We start from the raw sequence: 20,990 nt of genomic DNA on the forward strand, positions 1-20,990 counted from the left end.
TATACACACACACACAGCTCATAGCTGGCAAAACCCTCTCAAATGGAAAATAGATGGGATGTGTGTTGCAAATCGACTTTTTGACATTCGTGTCTTTCCATGAATTTCACACCAGAGAAAAGTTCAGCCCGAGGGACGGATTATTAGCACACACACACACAGAGAAAACATCTTTCAGGATATTTCAGAGAGCACAACACCAAACACCTCACTCGACCCCGAAACACACGGGATGTGTTCCAACTGCACACTACCACACTACACTTACACTTTATGCGGTATTCAGCACAAACTACCAGTCAAAGGTTTTGGGTGTTTTTGAAAGAAGTCTCTTCTGCTCACCAAGGCTGCATTTATGTGATCAAAAACACAGAAAAAACAGTAAAATTCTGAAATATTAATACAATTTCAAACAACTGTTTTCTATGTGAATATATTTTAAAATGTAATTTATTTCTGTGATACGCAGCTGAATTTTCAGCATCATTACTCCAGTCTTCAGTGTCACATGATCTTCAGAAATCATTCTAATATACAGATTTGCTGCTCGAGAAACATTTCTGATTATTATCAATGTTGAAAACAGTTGTGCTGCACAATATTTTAGTGGAAACTGTGATGCATTTTGTTTTTCAGGATTCACAGATGAATAGAAAGTTCAAAAGAACAGCATTTATTTTAATAGAGATCTTTTGTAACACTATAAATGTATTTTCTGTCACTTGTGATCCATTTAAAGTGTCCTTGCTGAATAAAGTATTATAACTTTTTTTAATCTTTCTGACCCCAGCTTTGATGCTGAAAATTCAGCTTTGACTCACAGAAATAAATTACATTTTACAATATATACTTTTTTTAAATTGTAATATTTCACAATAATACAATTTTTACTGTATTTTTAATTTAAAAATGCAACTTTGGTGGGAATTAGACACTGAAAACATTAACATTAAATATTCAAAACTTTTGTCCAGTAGTAAGAAGTAACAATGTATTGTTGCATAATGCAAACTGCTTTGTTTACTGTATTCAAAACCAACAGGAAGCATGCAGTGATGTACTTAAATTATTCACATTGACACCAACACAATGATATCTATTTAAATAACAGTCTTTAGCAGTGCTGTCTGTACCGTCTCCGTGTCCCACACCAGGATTCTCAGCAGCATTATTTAGACGTTATGTGTTGGATTGTCTTGTGAGTTTTTCTCAGACTGATGACAGATGGTGCATTTGGAAGCAGGTGCGTGAACAAAGCAATTACATCCAAAATAGAGCAACAGCTCCATCATTAACACCCCCCACCCACATCCATCACCTCTTCATCTTTAAAACACGGCCTGCGTTTGGGGCTTCTGAAAGTTTTATCCTGGTTATGTAAAATAATTCTTGCCCACCCCTGTAGTATTCATCAGTTAATAGAGAACAAAGTGAGAAGTGAACTTGTAATCACGAGGCCAATTTAGTGTGAAAGCCAAGAGCCGCTCACACCTGCAGTAGATCAGTATTTACAGCTGTTTTAGATTAGATGAGTATTCACACCTGGGGCCAGCTGCATAAAAAGTTTAGACTAGTCTTACAAGTAAGTCATCTAATTTTTGTTTTCTTTAAGACTGCATTTTTTTTAATTAGTTTTATAAAAATGTAGATTAGTCTAAATTGAATCTAAAAAATAAGACTGATTACCCCTTAGCTAACTGCTAGATGATCAGACTAGTTCTTAAAACACAGTCTTAACATGTTTATGCAACTGGCCTCTGTACTCAAGAACACCTGCGTTTACGTGTTTATTAAGTGTTTATTCCAGCTGCACTTCAGTGTTTCATGTGCTTTTGTTAATTGTATAATAAATTAAAAGAAAACATAGAATACAAAAAGATTAGAAAGATATACATTTTAATTTTTTTATTTTTTTTTTAAGAATAGAATTAGAATAGTGAGTGCTAAAGTTAGAGGGTCAAATAAAGATGGAAGAGATGTGTTTTTAACCGATTCTTGAAGATGGCTAAGGACTGAGTTGTGCAGGTCATTCCACCAGGAGGGAACATTTAATTTAAAAGTCCGTAAAAGTGACTTTGTGCTTCTTTGGGATGAACAATCAAGCGACGTTCACTTGCAGAACACACACTTCTAGAGGCACATAAGTCTGAAGTAATAAATTTAGGTAAAGGGGTGTAGAGCCAGTGCTGGTTTTATTGGTAGCCAGTGCAAACTGATAAACAGAGGTGTGACGTGCATTCTTTTTGGCTCATTAAAAATTAATCTTGCTGCCGCGTTCTGGATTAATTGTAAAGGTTTGATAGAACTGGGTGGAAGACCTGCCAAGAGAGCATTGCAATAGTCCAGCCTGGACAGAACAAGAGCTTGAACAAGGAGTTGTGCAGCATGTTCTGAAAGAAAGGGCCTGATCTTCTTAATGTTGAATAAAGCAAATCTGCAGGACCGAGCACTTTTAGCAATGCGGTCTGAGAAAGTTAGCTGATCATCAATCATAAGTCCAAGGTTTCTGGCTGTTTTTGAAGGAGTTATGGTTGATGTGCCTAACTGGATGGTGAAATTGTGATGAAACGATGGGTTTGCTGGAACCATAAGCAGTTCTGTCTTGGCAAGGTTGAGTTGAAGGTGATGGGTGTTTTGTCTTGCAAGAAACGTCTGTAAGACAAGCTGAGATGCGAGCAGCTACCGATGGATCATCAGGATGGAATGAGAGGTAGAGCTGAGTGTCATCAGCATAGCAGTGGTAAGAAAAAGCCATGTTTCTGAATGACGGAACCTAATGATGCCATGTAGACAGAGAAGAGAAGTGGTCCGAGAACAGAGCCCTGAGGCACCCCAGTAGTTAGATGTTGCGACTTGGACACCTCACATCTCCAAGATACTTTGAAGGACCTATCTGATAGGTAAGACTCAAACCACTGGAGTGTGGTTCCTGAGATGCCCTTTGTCAGTAGGGTTGATCTGGTGGTTAACCGTGTCAAAAGCAGTGGACAGATCAAGCAAGATAAGTATTGAAGATTTGGATTCCGCTCTTGCCAGTCTTAGGGCTTCAACAACTGAGAGCAAGGCAGTCTCAGTTGAGTGTCCACTTCTGAAGCCAGATTGGTTGCTGTCAAGGGGGTTGCTCTGTGTGAGAAAGGCAGAGACTTGGTTGAACACAGCTCGTTCAAGTGTTTTTGCAATGAAAGGAAGAAGGGAAACTGGTCTGTAGTTCTCTAAAAGAGATGGGTTGAGGGTGGGTTTCTTAAGTAGTGGAGTTATACGAGCCTTTCTAAATGCTGAGGGAAAAACACCAGTGTGGAGGGATGTGTTAATGATGTGAGTGAGTGCAGGTACAACTGCAGGAGAAATGGCTTGAAGTAGATGAGATGGAATAGGATCAAGCGTCAAGTAGTAGGATGATTAGAAAGGATGAGTTTAAGTGTACATTTTATTTTATTTTATTTCTAATATTTATTCTTTATTCTTTTTATTTCTTTATACTATAATAACCCTGGTGTACACATTATATGATTTTACATTGCCATTGACTCTTAAATTACAGGAAGATGCATGAATTTGATTTTAAACTTGGATCAATTTTAAAGATGTTTTTCTGTCCAGATGACAAAAAAGAAAAATTGAATTTTTGCTGCCTATTCAAACTATTTTTGCACAGCTATTTTTGTGTTGGTAGTGTTTTGTGTCCATTTTATTAATATTTTAAATGTTTTAGTAATTTTGTTGATTGTTTTTGTCATTTTTATAATGTTTTAATTAAATATATATATATATTTTTTTTTATTTCAGTTATTTTAAACAAGTTAAATAAGATGAAAATGAAATATATTGTCTTTGCAACTAGTACTAGTAACTAGTATGTGTATATATGTATGTGTGTGTGTGTGTGTGTGTGTGTGTGTGTGTGTGTGTGTGTGTGTGTGTGTACACACATTTTAATGGCACAGCTCCCTCTGCAGGCATAATACAATCCCTAAAGGCAGCAGAAAGAGTCCGTTTTTAAAATACTATATCCATAGTAACACTGAAGGAAGGGATTTAAGGACTAAACGCTGAGGCCTCTCAGACAGTTTCCTTAAATCAAGCAGAGACAGTCGCGTAAGACCAGCCTTCATCACAAACACACAATCTGCGAAGAAACAGAGAGCGAGAGAAATGCAATTCCTGAAATTCAGAGAAATGCATCTCTTATTAGAGTTTATTGAGCTTGTCAGGCTTTCTACGGCTGTTTCTGACAGCTCTGATCAGCTTCTAGCCTACACACACACACACACACACACACACACACACATCTCCAGAAGTAAGAGATCGGCTCACCAGTATTTTTATGCTTGATTGCACTCAGAAACGTCAGAAGAGTTTTTATCAACAGCTTTGGTGGTGTTTTATTTCACTCAGTTGGCAATTCAACAATCTCAACGTCTACAATACACACACACACACACACACCTGATAAACACTGGTTGACATTTACATCTATTCATTGCAAAAATATTCAGAAGTAACCTTTCCATTATGTTTGTGAAATGATAAAACTGAGCGTTACCTTAATGTTTCTCTAACCTTCAAATAACCAGAAAGTGTTTTTAAACGTTTAAAAAACTGAATGATTTGAATTTTCAGAGAAATAAATTTTTTTTTTTTTTTTGCTTTTTTTATTATGACTTAACACTAATGTTAGCAAAGTGTTTTTATAATATATATTTTTTAGTTGGGTTTCTTTGAATGTGTGAGACTTACAATTCAATAGCCTCCAGCTAAAGAACTAGAAGAATTGATTGGTATTGACAGCCAATCAGATTCCATTCTTCCTTAAAGCAGCAGGCGACGTAATTGCAGTGCGTGCTTATAATATACAATATAATGTGTTTGTGTTGACGCTAATATAGTTATCATTATAATTATGGTTACAGTTACTGTTCTTGGTGTGAACAGGCCTTAACTGGCTGTTTTTGTACAGGTATAATAACAGGAAGCAAAGATGGATGTTAATATAGTTGTTGGATATTACTGCTGTTGCCTCATTTCATTGATTATGTTACCTTTCTTTCTAATACTGTGAAGCTGCTTTGAAACCATCTCTATTGTATAAACCAACCCAAAAGTCAATCATGTTCTTTTTTTCATAAACAGCCCAAAGGCCCCTTCTTCACAAAACTCATAATCTAGCAGTCAAAAGTAAAGTAAGGGATTACTCTTGATTTTTCTGTAATTGATTTAATTCTCTAACAGTTATAGAACAATTCTACATAAAACAACAGTTGATTTAACATCAAAATGCAATGTAAAAAGTTTAAAGTAAACTTCTCCCTTTGGTCAGTTCAAGAATAATTCGTGCAAATTTATAATATTTATTTCAAATAATTAAAAGAGAAGTTTTGTGTCTATGCTCGTATTGTTTAACTGATCGAGGTTGATTTTGGGTTTAGAAAGTACTACTTTTTTTCAGAGAGTGTAATTAGTAGAGTAATAATTGCACTGTACAAGATGCAATTAGTAGCTGAATTTCTCTTTTAGAGTAACTTACCCAGCACTGGAAACTATTAGGTAACGGTTAACAGCTTTAAAGGTTACGAGATGATGGTTTGTAGTGTAAAACATTAGTGATGGATTCAGCATATTAGTATCTTTTATGAGTTTCTTTCTGCTAGTTTTATACCCCGCTGTTGTTTGGGATGGTGGACTTTCACAGTCAGCCATATATTAACGGAGGAGTTGTGTTATTTTTGGTCAGCACTTTGGAGAGTGTGAAGTAGAAGAAAGCAAGCGACATAAAGGGAGAGAAGGAGTGGGTGGCTCTGTGGGGCAGCGGCTTTGAACGCGCGCTAACATGCACACGGTGAGGCCGAGGTCACTGTTCTTATCCCACAGCAGCTTCGTCTAACTTCAGCTGCTCTAAAAACAGAGAGAGGTGCACGGAGAGAGCGGGCGTAGCTGTGGGCGGCGGCGCTGACCCCAACTCCTGACCGCTCCCATTCATCTCCAGCTTTATTTAGAGACCTGCGTTTGTTTGTGAACGGCTACAGTCGAGTTTAGTAGGTGGACGCGTCCCCGATTAAGCTTTCCAAAAGCCCTCCTCTTCCTCGCCGTGTTTGTGAAGATATCAGCCAACACAGCTCCACTTTAATCCCGATGAGAGGATGAGATCTTATAATCGCTCAGATTAGCCTAACACTTTTTAACATGCACAGCGATGTGAAGACCCATTTTAAAGGGATAGTTTACCCCAAAATCATCATTCACTCTCCCTGTAGTGCCTAGTGTTTTTTTATGTGGAACCCAAATGAGGATTTACAATAAAATGAAAGGCAAGCTCTGCATTAAAGACGTCTATATGACTCATGCACTACATTCATACCTCTTTTATAATCGCTGTGTGAAAGGAACGCTCGTTAGAAGTGATTAGATGCTAAAAATCGACACTAATGCTCTGGTCCTTTAATCTCGTATGACTTCAGAGGACTTGGAATAAAGTCAGAACAAGGATTTTTAATCTTTTAGATGCCACGGACCCCCAAATATGATTAGCTACATGCAAGTGACCCCCATCCACCAAAATTGTAGAGGGAATCTGAGAACCTGGACCACAAAACCAGTCATAAGGGTCAATTTTTCGAAATTTGGATTTATACATCATCTGAAAGCTAAATAAATCAGCTTTCCATTGATGTATGGTTTGTCAGGATCGGATATTTGGAGGAGATACAACTATTTGAAAATCTGGAATCTGAGGGTCAGAAAACATCTAAATATTGAGAAAATCGCCTTTAAAGTTGTCCAAATTAAGTTCTTAGCAATGCATACTAATCAAAAATTTAGTTTTGATATATTTACAGTAGGAAATTTACAAAATATTTTCATGGAACATGATCTTTGCGTAAAAGAAAAATCAATAATTTTGACCCATACAATGTATTTTTGGCTATTGCTACAAATATACCCCAGCGACTTCAGACTGCTTTTGTGCTCCAGGGTCACAAATTGTCAAGTATAAAGACCCAATTTATACTGTGAAAAGTTAATATAATTGTGTACAATTTTATTTGGAATTTTTTTAGTATTTATTTTATGCCATTATTTTCTACTCACTATAGTATTTTAGTGTTATCTGCTTTATTTATTCATTTATTAATTATTTATTATTCATTTTATTTTGTGTATAATTTATTTATATATTTTAATTTATTTTCTATTTATTTGTGTGAATCTATTTTTTAGTATTTATTTAAATCACATTTTCATAATTTGTGTTTAAATTTAATTATTCATTATTTATTTTAAATACTTTTATTTAATTTAACTACTTTTATTATTATTTTTACATCTAGAATACAAGTAATAAGGACTATTTATAGATTAAGAACAATTATATATTTATTTTAATTAAAATTTAATTATTTACTAACATTTCTTTATTTTGATAACATTTTTATTTTTATTTACCTAAACATATTTTTAGTATTTATTTATTTTAATCAAATTTTTCAATATTCATTTATTAAAATTTTTTATTTATTTAGATTATTTATTATTTTATTCAGGGTTTCTATAAATCCACGGAAACCCTAGCAAAAACCCCAGAGCTGGAATACAAGTTATATGGACTATTTTTATTTTTGCAGCTTGATGCTCACTTTGAACTGTTGTTGTGTGGAGACACGATGGCGAGTAAATGATGACAGAAGTTTGGCTGACCTCTTCCTTTAATCACAAACCATCAGTCATTAACCGTTTACGTGCTCCAGGTACTGATGATATAAAAGCCCATTAAATCAAAAAACAAACTGATTGGGTATAATCCATAATTTCCCTGGAGCATCGGCCGGACCCTCGTCTCACGTCCCCGGCCTCTTTAATTGGGTGTCGGCCGTAATGACTCGAGGGCCTCTGAGAGGTTTGGACAATAAAAAATAAATGTGGGCCGTAACATTAGAGCAGCGTCTCTTTTATTATCTGTGTTCAATACAGAAGCTCTTAAGATTAGATGTGCATTACGCTCCCACCCGAGTGAGTGTGCGTGAGTCAGTCACCACTATTAAACGCTTATTCTGGCCCACTGCGTCAGCCATTAGTGTACGGCAGCCTATTAGCTGAGATTACAGACGCTCTGTCCACCCCCCATACAGACACCATTCCCTCTGCATAATGATCTCATGTACACACACACCCTCACACACACACACACACACACACACACACACTGTCAGCAGCTTTCAGAAAACTCTTTTTTTTTTTGCTCCACCTACACACTATTAAAAATACAGATCTTTATTAGAATCAGTGGTTACATTAAGAGCCTCCAGCACTCATGGAATCTTTCCGTTGCACAAAACGTTCTTTAGATTATTAAAATAATCTTCACTAAAAAAAAAAAATAAAAAAAAAAAAAAAGGTTCTTTTGAGAATTGATCACTGAAAGGTTCTTCGGGGAAAAAAGTTCTTCATGCATGAATCACTGTGAAAATCCTCTTTTACAGTCTTTGTTTTTAAGCGTGTAGAAAGCACCAACCACTATGGAATCAAAACAGTTATATGTATTCATGTATAAAGACACAATTTATACCGTGAAAAATTATTCTATTACATTACAGTATTTTCTACTCATAGTATTGTTCTGTATTATTTATTTAAATTATTTTTAGTATTAATTAACTGAATCAATTATTAATTAATTCATTTCTTTATATCTAATTTTTAAATAATTTAACTATTTTTAAATAAATTTTAATTCAAAATTATTATTATTTGCTTATTATTTTGCTTATACCCCCAAGCAAAAACCCCTGAAATAGAATGCAAGTTATATGGGCTATTTTTAATCATTTATTTATTTATTTTAATAAAATGTATTTTATTTATTTATTAATCTTTTCTAGTATTTATTTAATCAAAAGTTTCATCATTTATTTTAATAATTTTTATGTCTTTTTTAATTATATATTTTTACATTTTACACAATGGTTTTCAAGCCAGTTCTAATTAGAACAAAAGTGGTATGGCCATTTTTATGGGCATTATTTATTTTAATCAATTTTGTTGTTTATTTAAATCTATTTTTAATATTTTAGTCAAATTTTTCATTAATTATATAAATAATGTTTTTTATTTTTACAATGTTTTTTTCTCTCTCTGGATTTTTCCAGAGAAGCCCTAGTAAAAAACCCTGTGCTAGAATACAAGTTGTATGGAGTATTTTTTATTCCAAGTAAAAAAAAAAAAAACAAAAAAAAAACATGAACCTTTATTTTTAAGAGTGCAGTGGACAAAAGGTGTTTACATTATTAAAATGTTCTTCACACTAAGAAAAAAAAATGGATCTTTTCGGAACTGAACTACTACCAACAGCAATGAATCAGGCGTCAAATTTTGAGCACTGAACGTCAGCTTGAGCCAAAAGCCACTGGAAATCTGGCTTACAAGGCTGAGAAATGTTGCTCTCGAACACCAGCAAAACACATCCAACATCTCACCTAAACAAATGAAAGTTTCCCCACGGCTGACATCCAGTCTCTCAGCAGAATGTTTCAAGGGGAAAATGAAAACATGCTCTGCGTTACAAATGGCCTCTGCGTCTCCATCACTGTGATTAACAACATCATGCACATCATCTTTAATAATTCAGTTTGCAACAAACTTTCCATCTCTCTCCAGCTGTTAACAGCTCTGGATCGATCTGATCTGTGTGTTAATTAGTGCTGTTTGTCTCTGAGCTAAAGCTGAAACACCAGAAAACTAAATAAAAGGGCTCTGAGTCTCACGACTTCTTCCCTTACCAAAAAGTAGTATACTTCAAGTTTATTTTATTAAGTATACTTAAGTAAAGTTCAAGCATATTTTTAAGTATACTTTATGTAGCAAGTATACAAATATCAGTGTTCTAGTAGTATACTTGTAAGTGTACTATTTCAATACTCCTTGAAATTGGCCCACTTTCTAGTATATAAAAGTATACTTTTAAGTATACTTAATAACAGTAGTAAACTTTGAGTACACTAGTTCACCTCTATGTTTGTAGTTTGTACTGCAATTATACTAAAAGTGAACTTATACTGAGAGTTTACTAATTAAATACTTTGTACACTTTGAAGTATACTCTCAGTAAACTACTATAGTTTTATACTGCAAGTATACTCGTAAGTTTTTATTTAAGTGAACTTTACATCATACTTTAAGTATACTACTATGTCCCTATTTAGGTTTTAATTTGTATATATTTTGTTATATGAATATCTGAACATACAAAACATCCAAAGAAAGAACAGGGTATCTGCTTGTAAACAAACACATTTTATTCTAGCTTCATGCATTCTTTTTTAGCTGATTTATTTTTAGCTTGACTGTAATTATTACCTCTGCATCGGTTGACATTTTATTCCATAACGTTACAGTTTTGATGTTGTTTCATGTCAGATGATCGTGTTAGATTACATGTGTTAGTATCTGTTTTGTATATGTCTTCTTCACTTGTGTTTTTTTGGAAATTCTGTGCAGAAGATGTGTACTAGCGCCCTCTACTGTATAACAATGAAAACACGGATTCTAGGAGCACAAGTATAGCTCAAATATATTTAGACTTTTTGTAAGTACAAGTCAAGTATACTTAAATGTCATTTTAAGTATATTTCTGAGAAGTACATAAAAAGTAAACTAAAAGCATACTTTCCTATTTTTAGTTTAAAAGAAGTATACTAATAGCACACTTGAATAAACTTCTTTTTCATAAGGGTTTAATTGATCTGTTTTAAAAGATCTCTTCTCCTCATCAGTTGTTTCTCATACACAGCGTTGAGATGTAGAAAACCATTTCCATTTCTACAACTGTACAACATCAACATTACAAGAGAACTGTGATTTGAGTAAGTATTTTAACATAAAATGTGCACATCTGATTAATTTCCTGATGTTTCTAGCCTTTTACTCTGAGATCATTTTCTCCTGGTATTTGTTTTAAACAGAACTAATGTGTTCATTAACAGCCATTGAGTCGCTCAACCTGTCAATCACTCCACTTCTTTTCTTTCAGTCTCGGGTGACTTCATACTGAGAGACAATCATCTGACTTCATTAGACAAACACAAACAACCCAGCACTCCCGCAGGAAGACAAACAGAAAGACAGACAGAGAGCGAGCGAGAGAAAGACGGGAGATCCAGGTGAGACGAATGCTCTGATCTGATCATGTGCAGGAGATCAATAATCACCTGTGAGCCAATGGAGGGGTGCATGCTGGGAAGAGCAATTTCACGGATTACCTGATCAGTATTTTCAAGTAAAAGAGGTCATTCAGTGGCTCTCAGAGGAGAAAACAGCCAATCAGAGGCTGGCAGAGTGAATCCAGTGTTTAGACGCTATAAAAACACACTGACTTTCACTATAACAGCAAACGGAAGGTCAGATTTGAATGACCTGCGGTCAGCATCAGCATTAGCTCTGCTGGACCTTTATCATCTCAGATAAACTGAAAACTTTGGTAACCCACATCTTCACCTCAATGAGTGTGAGAATGATTGCATTTTATTACCAAGATAAAGGCTCATTCACAGCAAGAGCCATAACTTTAACTACAAAATCTATTATTATCAATGTTTAACGTTGAAAACAGTTTTTGCTGCTTAATGCAGCACGCCACCATTCAAAAGTTTGATTAAAAGTGACAGTGGAGACATTTGTGATGTTACAAAAGATATCTATTTCAAATAAATGCTGTTCCTTTGAACTTTCTATTTATCAAAGAATCCTGAAAACATTGTTTCCATAAATTCAGCTTTGCATCACAGGAATTGATTACATTTTAAAGTATATTCAGATAGAAAACAGTTATTTAATTTATAATACTTTTCACAAAAATGTGAAGCGGAACAACTATCTTTAGCATTGATAATCAGAAATGTTTCTTGAGCAGCAAATCAGCATTTTAGAATAATTTCTGAAAGATCATGTGGCACTGAAGACTGGAGTAACGATGCTGAAAATACAGCTTTGATCACAGAAATAAATTATACTTTACTATATATTCCCATAGAAAACAGTTATTTTAAACTATAATAATTTGACACAGTTTTTACTGTATTTCTGATCAAATAAATCAGCCTTGGTGGGCAGAAGAGACTTCTTTCAAAAACATTTAAAATCTAACCGATTCCAAACTTCATAAGTGTCTCTTCCAAAACTTAGAATAAAACTTGTGTAACCACAGACCACCAAGTTTGTTTCGTAACACCATCAGTTACATCATCATCGTCGTCAATCATGTCAATGGAATCGTGTGTCGGTTCAGACAGAGGTCTGTATTTTCCCCACCGGAGCACTAGTTCCAGGACCAATCCGGGAGAAAGAAAACAGCGAGTGTGTGTGTTTCCATGGAACATCGTTCTGAGAATCCAAACTCTGTGTGTGTGTGTGTGTGTGTGTGTGTGTGTGTGTGTGTGTGTGTGTGTGTGTGTGTGTGTTCCTTACACAAGCAGGACTGTTATTCTCCATCGGCCTCCTGCACCTTTGTGACCCAATCTATGAGAAAGCGGCCTCAAGCTGCTTGAATGAAAAGAGGGAATCGAACAGAACAGACGGAGAAATACAACAACCCCCCTGCACCTCTACCCAGCATGCTTTTGTGTTTGGATGTGTATATAACCACCATTTCCCACATAGCCAACTAGACCCACGGGAGATTAATCTCCACTGACAACATCAGCTGATCTCACACTCTTGAAATACAGGTTCAGAAGGGTTTTGCAGCGAAGCCATTGAAGAACTATTTCTGGTTCCCCATGAGAACATTTCAGTGATCAGATCTTATTAAAAGAACCATATATTCTTAGTGAGTTCAATTCTAAATTGTGAGAAAGAAACTCGCAAACGTGAGAAAAAAAAGTGAAGTGTGAGAAATAAACTCGCAAACGTGAGGAAAGAGTCTGAATTGTGAGAAATAAACTCGCAAACGTGAGGAAAGAGTCTGAATTGTGAGAAATAAACTCGCAAACGTGAGGAAAGAGTCTGAACAGGTCTGAGCCAAACACTCATCTCCAAACACCAATGATTTGTACATAAGGGTGCATTCATTTTAGACACTTCCAAAACTGTTAGCAACAGAGATGGAAACAGTTTTTAAATACATAAAATATGTTTCCGTCTTTGTTGCCACAGTTTTGGAAGTGCCTTTTTCTGTTCTAAAGAAGGGGGCATCCCAATACTTTTGATTATACAGTGTATAAACTCACAATTCTGAGGAAACAGTTGAAATTGTGAGACACAAACATACAATTCTGAAGGAAAAAAGACATAAATTGTGAGATTTAAAGTCACAACAACTTTTTTTTGTTTGTTTGTTTTGTGGCGGAAATAAGCTTCTAATACTTAAGGAACCTTGTTCCACTATAAAGAACCCTTTGCGGATTGTAAAGATTCCATGGATGTTAACGGTTCTTTATGGAAACATCAAAGCCAGTAAAGAACCTTTATTTTTTCATTAGCACCTCACTATGTGCTGGGAATGATTCAGGTTAACCTCCATCAACAGCGTAGTCTCCATTATAAAACTAAATAACTAAATTGAGCTCACGTTTCCTTATAATTGAGTCACAACTTGGCCTGGAAGTGAGAGAAGGACGGCGAGAGATGGTTGGCTGGTGGCTGTTCAGCTGAGCAGGACTAGATCTGATAGGTTAACTGATAACTATGGCAACAGCAGCGGCGTTGAGGCCCGATGCTCGGAGCTCACAGGGTCACACGGCTCCCCGCTTATTCTCATTCCAGTCAGGACCGACCCACTTCACACACCACCCTGGGAAAAACGTCCTCTCTAAACACACACACATGCCCTATACGGGGAAGTCTGAATGCAGACGATGTAGACACGCACGAGGTGTTCTCAAAAGGAGGAAAGAGAAAACAGCAGATGTAAGCCGCTGAGATTTGCAGAGGTTTCACCCATCACTGTGAGGAGAAGAGGAGCATGAGATGTATGTTGATAAGGAAGAAGGTAAAACACTCTTCGTTTAGCTGCTTTGGCTTGATCTCTCTCTCTCTTTCTCTCCTGTCGTCCCAGAGGGGATGTTCCCGCACAGATGTGGGACGCACAGATAAAAGGTGGACCACGGCAAACCCGTTTAAATGCTTTTCTAAGGAAACGCTTTGAAGTTTATACGGGAAATGCTTGCTTTCCTGCATAACAATGTCACTTACATCATCCCATCGGAGACGTAAAGAAAAACACGAGAATATCGACAGGTGAATCTCACAAAACACTCCAAAACCAACCAAAAAAAACAATTTTTATTTTGGTTGGTTTGGTTTGGAAATTATATTCCGCAATAATAGAAAATTTTAGAATCAATTATATTTTTTGCAGGATGACATAATTTTCAGATATTCCCAAATTATCCTTACTTTGATGCAAAAATATATCAAATTATATATTTAAAACAATATATAATATTAAATATTTGAATAAAAAAATTTTAATTTACAAAATTATACAATATGTATTACTGTAATATAAAGGAAAATACAGTATTACAGTAATTAGAATTTAATGAGAATCAACATTCAGAATAATGATATAAACTTGAAAATAAGGAAAATGCCTTTTCAGAATCCACAAGATTTTTTGCATTACGAAATTTTAATTGAATTTTTTTTTTTTACATAATCTGTATTTATTGTAATGCAAAATAATGTATAACATATAGCATATATTAAAAACAATGTTATATTAAATGTTTACATTTTTTGTTCTAAATATGTATTATATTGTTTTTATCAAAAATATTAAATGGCAATTTATAAATACAATTTAAATTTAAAACATTGTATATTTTTTCTTACTGTAACAGAAAAAAATACAAAATTACAACAATTAGAATAAAAAAAATCAACATTCAAAATAACGATATATGTAAAAAATTAAGAAAATGCCTTTTAGGCTCAATAAGTTTTTTTTTGCATGACATTATTTTCTTGGCAATTAAAAATATTTCCAAATAATTTGTAATTGCTGTAATACAATAGAATAGAATACACTAAACAATAAAAAAATTACAGTAATTAGAATCTAATGAAAAATCAACATTCAGGTTAATGATACGTTTAATCTAATACCATAAAACATATAAATAGGCATTAATTTTCTTAATGCACACTATAATTGTTTTGGTTTTGAGGTGAAATGTCACCTGGACAGATTTTTGCGTAGAAGCTCTAACACTGAGCCCATAACCATTAGGCATGCTCTCCAGCCAAAGCAGAAACACTTTTTTTTAAACTTATGTTATGCATTATGTTATATTTCGCCAGCCAGAGGTCACAAACACCCGCTGACCTCTGAGCTGCTGCCACAGGAAGAGATTTCTCACGCTTTAAACCCTGACAGCAGAATGACACGCTTAAGAAGCCCATCACCGGCGCTGAGCGCACGAAGGCCTCAGAGACAGCGGCTATCACAGCCTTTCATCCTCCGGCGTGCCTCAGAAATAACGAGAGCGGGATCTGAGGAGACATCTGCTCAAGCTTTCTCCAAGAAAACACAAAAATCTCTTTCTGAGACCTTGTTTGGCTTTAAACGAGCGCAGAAGTTGTGAATTCAGCGTTACGGCGGCTCTGAGCTTCAAGACGGAGGTTTAAAGTTACGTACCTGTCGTCTGAGGAATAGTTTGCTGTTTCTCTTCCTAAATCCACCTGTTTGCCCTCTTTGTTTTTCTTTTTATTCTCCTATCTCTCTCTCTTTATCTCTAGCTTTCTATTTCCACCACAGAGCCGTGCTAATGGTGTCTGTGAGAGCGACGGACTGAATGCATGTGTGTGTGTGTGTGTGTGTGTGTGTTTGGAGGGAGGGATTGTTTGTGTATTTGCCGCGAGCTGAAAGCCCAATTGACTCGTGATCACACACTCATTAATACAAGGTCACTCCAGACGAGACGAGAAAGAAAGAGAGAGATGCTGAGAGAGAGCTGTCTGTCAGTGAGAGTGTGGATAAAAGTATGAAAGGAAACTCAATATATTCTGTCTGCTGCGTGAAATTAAACTCCAGCACCTTTCACTCGATGAAGTTTCCCTCGACACACACTAGTAAAGCGATGCTGAGGGAATACGACGCTGTAATGCGCGAGACCATCCGTAAAACACTGTTTCAAACTAACTGTATCACTGTGCTGTGTAGCCTTTCCTTCCTAAGAAGATTGTCTGGTGTAAATGCATTTCTTTCCTGCATACTGACAATCCGCTTACTCTGGTACAAATAAATCAATTCTTCTGTCTGAAAACAGGCCAACAGCAACAAACTCAAACACCTGCCAAGGCTCCGTGTACACGGTCTCAAATCCATCCACACACATGATATAACTAATCTAACCAAACAACACGTGTAAATTAGATCTTAACTCTAGTAACTGGTAACTCTGTTTTACATCATATTTGATACATCATTATTTTATGACTCATTCAGTTTGATACAGTATAATGGGAATATACAGGAAAAACACCTCAATTTAAAATTAAAATTTAATTTTAAATCATTATATAATATGTATTACTGTAATACAAAGAATAAATAAAAATATTACAGTTATTAGAGCATTTAAAACTTAGTCAAGGAAAATTACTTTTAAAGATGAATGAGTTTTTTTGCATCATGATATTATTTACATCGCAATAAAATATTTTCTAAATAATCAGTAATTACTGTAATACAAAAATAGTATATTATATTGTATATATTAAAAACAATACAAAATATTAAGTATTTCAACAAAACTTTAATTTAAAATATTATATATTATACTGTATATTATTTAATATAAGTTTGAAAAAATCTAATTTTTTTATTTATTGAACTTTTAGACAAACAAAATAAATGCATGTGTTTTTTTATCATATTTGAGATATCTGGCTTTAATGGCTCATATAGACTGATATTAAGAGAAAATTTCCAGTTTTATTGAGACTCAAACTGAGCAAAAATATACAATTTGTTGCAGATGCTGATATTTACATGATGAAATTCTGATGCTTGTAATGTAAATCAATGAAATCTTTATAACACTATAGCAGACATTAAAAATATGACATAAAATGCTATCATCTCCAATAATATGTCTTCGTGAGACAAGATTGAAATGATCCAAACATATAAAGCAATGCAATCCAGTGCTGATTGAGAGATGTAGAAATAAACGCTCCTCCGAAGATGTGAGATGTTCTGGAGGCTTGTGAAGATCAACAGTGAAAGTAAAGCTTCTGGAAACAAACACTCCTCAAAAGATCCTGATGATCAGATTTGAGACTCTAAACAATGATTGATGGAGAATCAAGTAAAGCTGAGCTGCTTCAGTCCAGTAAGAGTTCATCTGGAGATATTACTGCAGTTATTCTGACCTTTACTTGATAAAAATCAGTCAAGTTTGACACTTGAAGCTCGAGTTGATGCTGGACGTTTGTACAATTACACTAAAAGATGTTTTACTTGCTAAAAAAACTCTATCAATCAGATGACTGAAGACAGCAAAGTTTTGATCATACAGATCATTTGGAGGACTTGAAACAGGCTTTATAGGGTTAAAAGTTTTTGCCCAGATCCTGTATACACAAAGACAGATGCCACTGTTTAGCCAACATCACGTGAACACAAAGCTTGTGTTGCTGCTCTGAACCTGACTTATTACTTACTAATTAGACTCCAGCTGTGAAGGTTAAAACACAAATAGTTAAATGACTCGTTATCAGCCTCGATATTCCCTAATCTCAATGAAAGGACCGCTAAATGAAACATCTGTAATAAAGTCATCAGTCCAGCTGGAAAATCCATCTGTGATCCTACCAAGAGAGAAAAATCCCTCAAACACACGCACATACGGCGCATGAAGACAATCACTTCAGTATGAAATATTAATACAGGCGGTCAGGGACAGAGACGCTCTCAACACCTGCAGAAACACGTCTCTCCTTCATCCTCTCATTTCTCGTTCATGAATAATACACTTCCATCTGCATCCCTCCATCTTTCTTTCTCTCTCTCTGTGTGTTTCTTTACTTCCCTTCTTTGTGAGTAAAGCCCAGAGCGCACGAGGACGCCTCACACGAACCTCTGATCTGAATACGGCCGCTGTTATTTACAACCAACCCGTCCATCCATGGGCCCTCAGCAGCCTTTGAGCACGTCTGATGAAACCAAATGAAATCTCCAATTCATGCCGCTACGTCAGACAGGACGCCCGCTGAATACTATAAAAACACTTCCTCTCTGCACACATTCACATGCATCAACACAAACTCACTTGCATCACTGCACAAACATCAGTGATGATATTAGACACATCAAAAGGTTGTCCGAAGCATCTTCTAATCTTCATTCTTTATCTGAAATTCTGTTGGGTTATGTTTATGAAAAGTCAATGCAGAAGAAAGGATAAAACAAACAAATACTGTTAGTGCAAGTGTTTTTCTTAGAAATCTAATCCTTGATTTCATATGGTTTTGGAAAAGTATTTCCATTTTAAATGAATTTTAAATAATTACTAATTAATGTTCTTGATGTTCTGAGGGTATGTTTTTTTTTTTTTTAAATATACAGTTTAATGGCAAACTTTTATGGGGTCATTGCAGAAGGATGAAAAGAAAAACACTGTAATAATTCATTTAGTCTATCGTTTTGGTTAGAAATCTAATTTTTGGTTTCATAAGGTTTTGAAAAAAGTTTCATTTCATGACTAAAAACAAGTAAAAATAATAATATATTGTCCGTATTGCTTAAAGTGAGTGTTCAAAACACTTTAAAAATGTTTGCAAAAGATTTCATTGGTCATAAAGTTTAACCCTGCCATGTCTTAAAAAGTTAAATATTCTGATATTTTTAAGAAATATTCATTACTGTTTTTGACACACACACACACACACACACGCACACACACACACACACACACACACACACACACACACACAATGTTAATAGATCCAAACAAAACAAGGGAGAAGGAAGAGAAAAATTTAAGAAAAAGTAAGGCAGAAGGAAGAGCAAAACATCTGAAATAAAAGATTACATAAATAATATAAATTATAAAAATATAAGTAAATAAAAATATTCCTTTACAAACTGAAAAAATGTATATATATATATATATATATTTTTTTATTTTTTTATGTTTTAAATTTTATTTTATATGTATTTATTTATTTTATTTTAAATCTGTCCAAACAAAACAAGTTACACTGCTGACTCATTTACAACAGCGGAGTTTACCCACAATGCAACACACACACAGAGGACCAATTTCTCTTCAAACTAACACAATAAGCCACTTGAGGCCATGTGTCTATTACCGCGGGTAAGTGATCTTAACCCACTGACCCTGTAATGAACGTCCTCAAGTGGCTTAACAGCAGCAACACTCATAAATATAACGTTTATAATGTTCAATAAATATTCATTAATAAGAATCAGAATAAATCTGAATTGAGTAATATAATGCATTAGTCTAACTAGATTATTCAGGTTTGGCTATACAAAACGTGCGTGACAGTTTATCATAATTTCATGTCAACTTCAAATACGACTAATCAAATCAGAGTTTTGTGAAGTCAATTAATCTACTGTCTCTCTCTCTCTCTCTCTCTCTCTCTCTCTTTCTCTCTCTCTCTCTCTCTCTCCATCGATGCATGTCTTTCCGTCTCTCGTATGTATTTATGAGTCCATGTTTGTCTTTTTGAGCTCAAAATCTCATTAATGTAGTACACGATGGTTAGAGCCTAGAAACCGCAGGAACATGAGCTAATAGTTTTGCATAATTCAGTACAATGGTTGTTATGATAAATAAATTGCTTCGTTTTCTCGCTGTCTAACGTAATTCGCTTTTCATTGTAAACGTGTATGTGGTACCTGGTCGATCACACTGAGGTGCTCATCTGCCGTGTCCTTCTTACAAAGAGCGTCTAAAAGAAACAAGTCAGAAAAACCAGAGGAAATCAAGCTAGACACACACACATTTACACATCACTTTGATTTCTTTTGTTGTTAAAAGTAAGTCGGATAATGAAAGGACGGGTGAAACCTTTCACAATGATTTACGCCAAAATCCTCCTCCAAACTTTGAATCTTCATTCAGCCAAAAAACAATCTGCAGGCCGTCAAGCACGTCCATGTGATGCCTGATTCTGAATAATTGGGACTTTTGGAAAGAAGTGTGTGTGTGTGTGTGTGTGTGTGTGTGTGTGTGTGTGGTGACTGAAAAACCCCGAAGCGGTTCAGATATTAAAACCACAAGGCGGCTGTTGCTTTGCATATTTCACTGCATGTGCTCAGAAATCTGCTGTTTTCCACTGATCCAGAAAAATCAAGTCAAACTGAGAGTTTAAAACGCTGTAGACACACACACACACACTCACAGCTGTATTAAAGGACATCCCATAAACACCAGGCAACAATTCTGACTCATAAAAACAAGCTAAAACTAGTTACGGTACAGTAATGCAAGTGTGCCAGAGGGTAAAAAAGCAGAAAGGTGAAGCTCGCATTTTGTTCGAGCACTTGCATAAATTATTCAATAAAAAAAAAATATCTAAAGCATTGTTCTGAGGTGCAACTTCTGTTCTGGGTCTGCTGATAGTTTACTGATAGTTGCGTTATGTTCCTTTGTTGTCTCTTGGCTCGTATCAAGTAGAGTTCATATAAAGATTCTTCTATCCACAATAACGCTTCCTTCAGTGAAAAAGTCAACTGGTCTGAATCAGGAGAGAAATCTGCACAGATCAAGCAGCGTTTACAAGCAAAAACAGTCCAAAACAGCTCTAAACAAATATGTGACCCTGGACCACAAAACCAGTCTTAAGTGTCAATTTTTCTAAATTGAGATTTATACATCATCTGAAAGCTGAATAAATAAGTTTTCCATTGATGTATGGTTTGTTAGGAGGACAATATTTGGTTGAGATACAACTATTTGAAAATCTGGAATCTGAGGGAGCAAAAAAAAATAAAATTAAGTTTTGATATATTTACAGTAGGAAAT

The 20,990-nt window shown here is 35.1% G+C and overlaps 1 protein-coding gene across 2 annotated transcripts in view; it reads right to left on the reverse strand.

Moving 5' to 3' along the window:
• The window catches only part of LOC109077192 (pleiotrophin-A), a 35,343-nt gene extending 15,220 nt beyond the window's left edge, over positions 1-20,123 (reverse strand). Inside the window, exons 1-2 of one of the 2 annotated variants that reach the window (XM_042737705.1) lie at positions 20,034-20,123; positions 19,862-19,914 (exon numbers count right to left, since the gene is read on the reverse strand). The gene's annotated coding sequence lies outside the window, so the exon portion shown is untranslated. Of the gene's footprint in view, positions 1-15,625; positions 15,809-19,861; positions 19,915-20,033 lie in introns of those variants that run through there. The other variant, XM_042737703.1, reaches the window with a different exon arrangement.
• Positions 20,124-20,990: the final 867 nt, after the last annotated feature.

The sequence above is a fragment of the Cyprinus carpio genome, chromosome A4 (genome assembly GCF_018340385.1).
Source record: "Cyprinus carpio isolate SPL01 chromosome A4, ASM1834038v1, whole genome shotgun sequence".
Taxonomy (NCBI): Eukaryota; Metazoa; Chordata; class Actinopteri; order Cypriniformes; family Cyprinidae; genus Cyprinus; species Cyprinus carpio.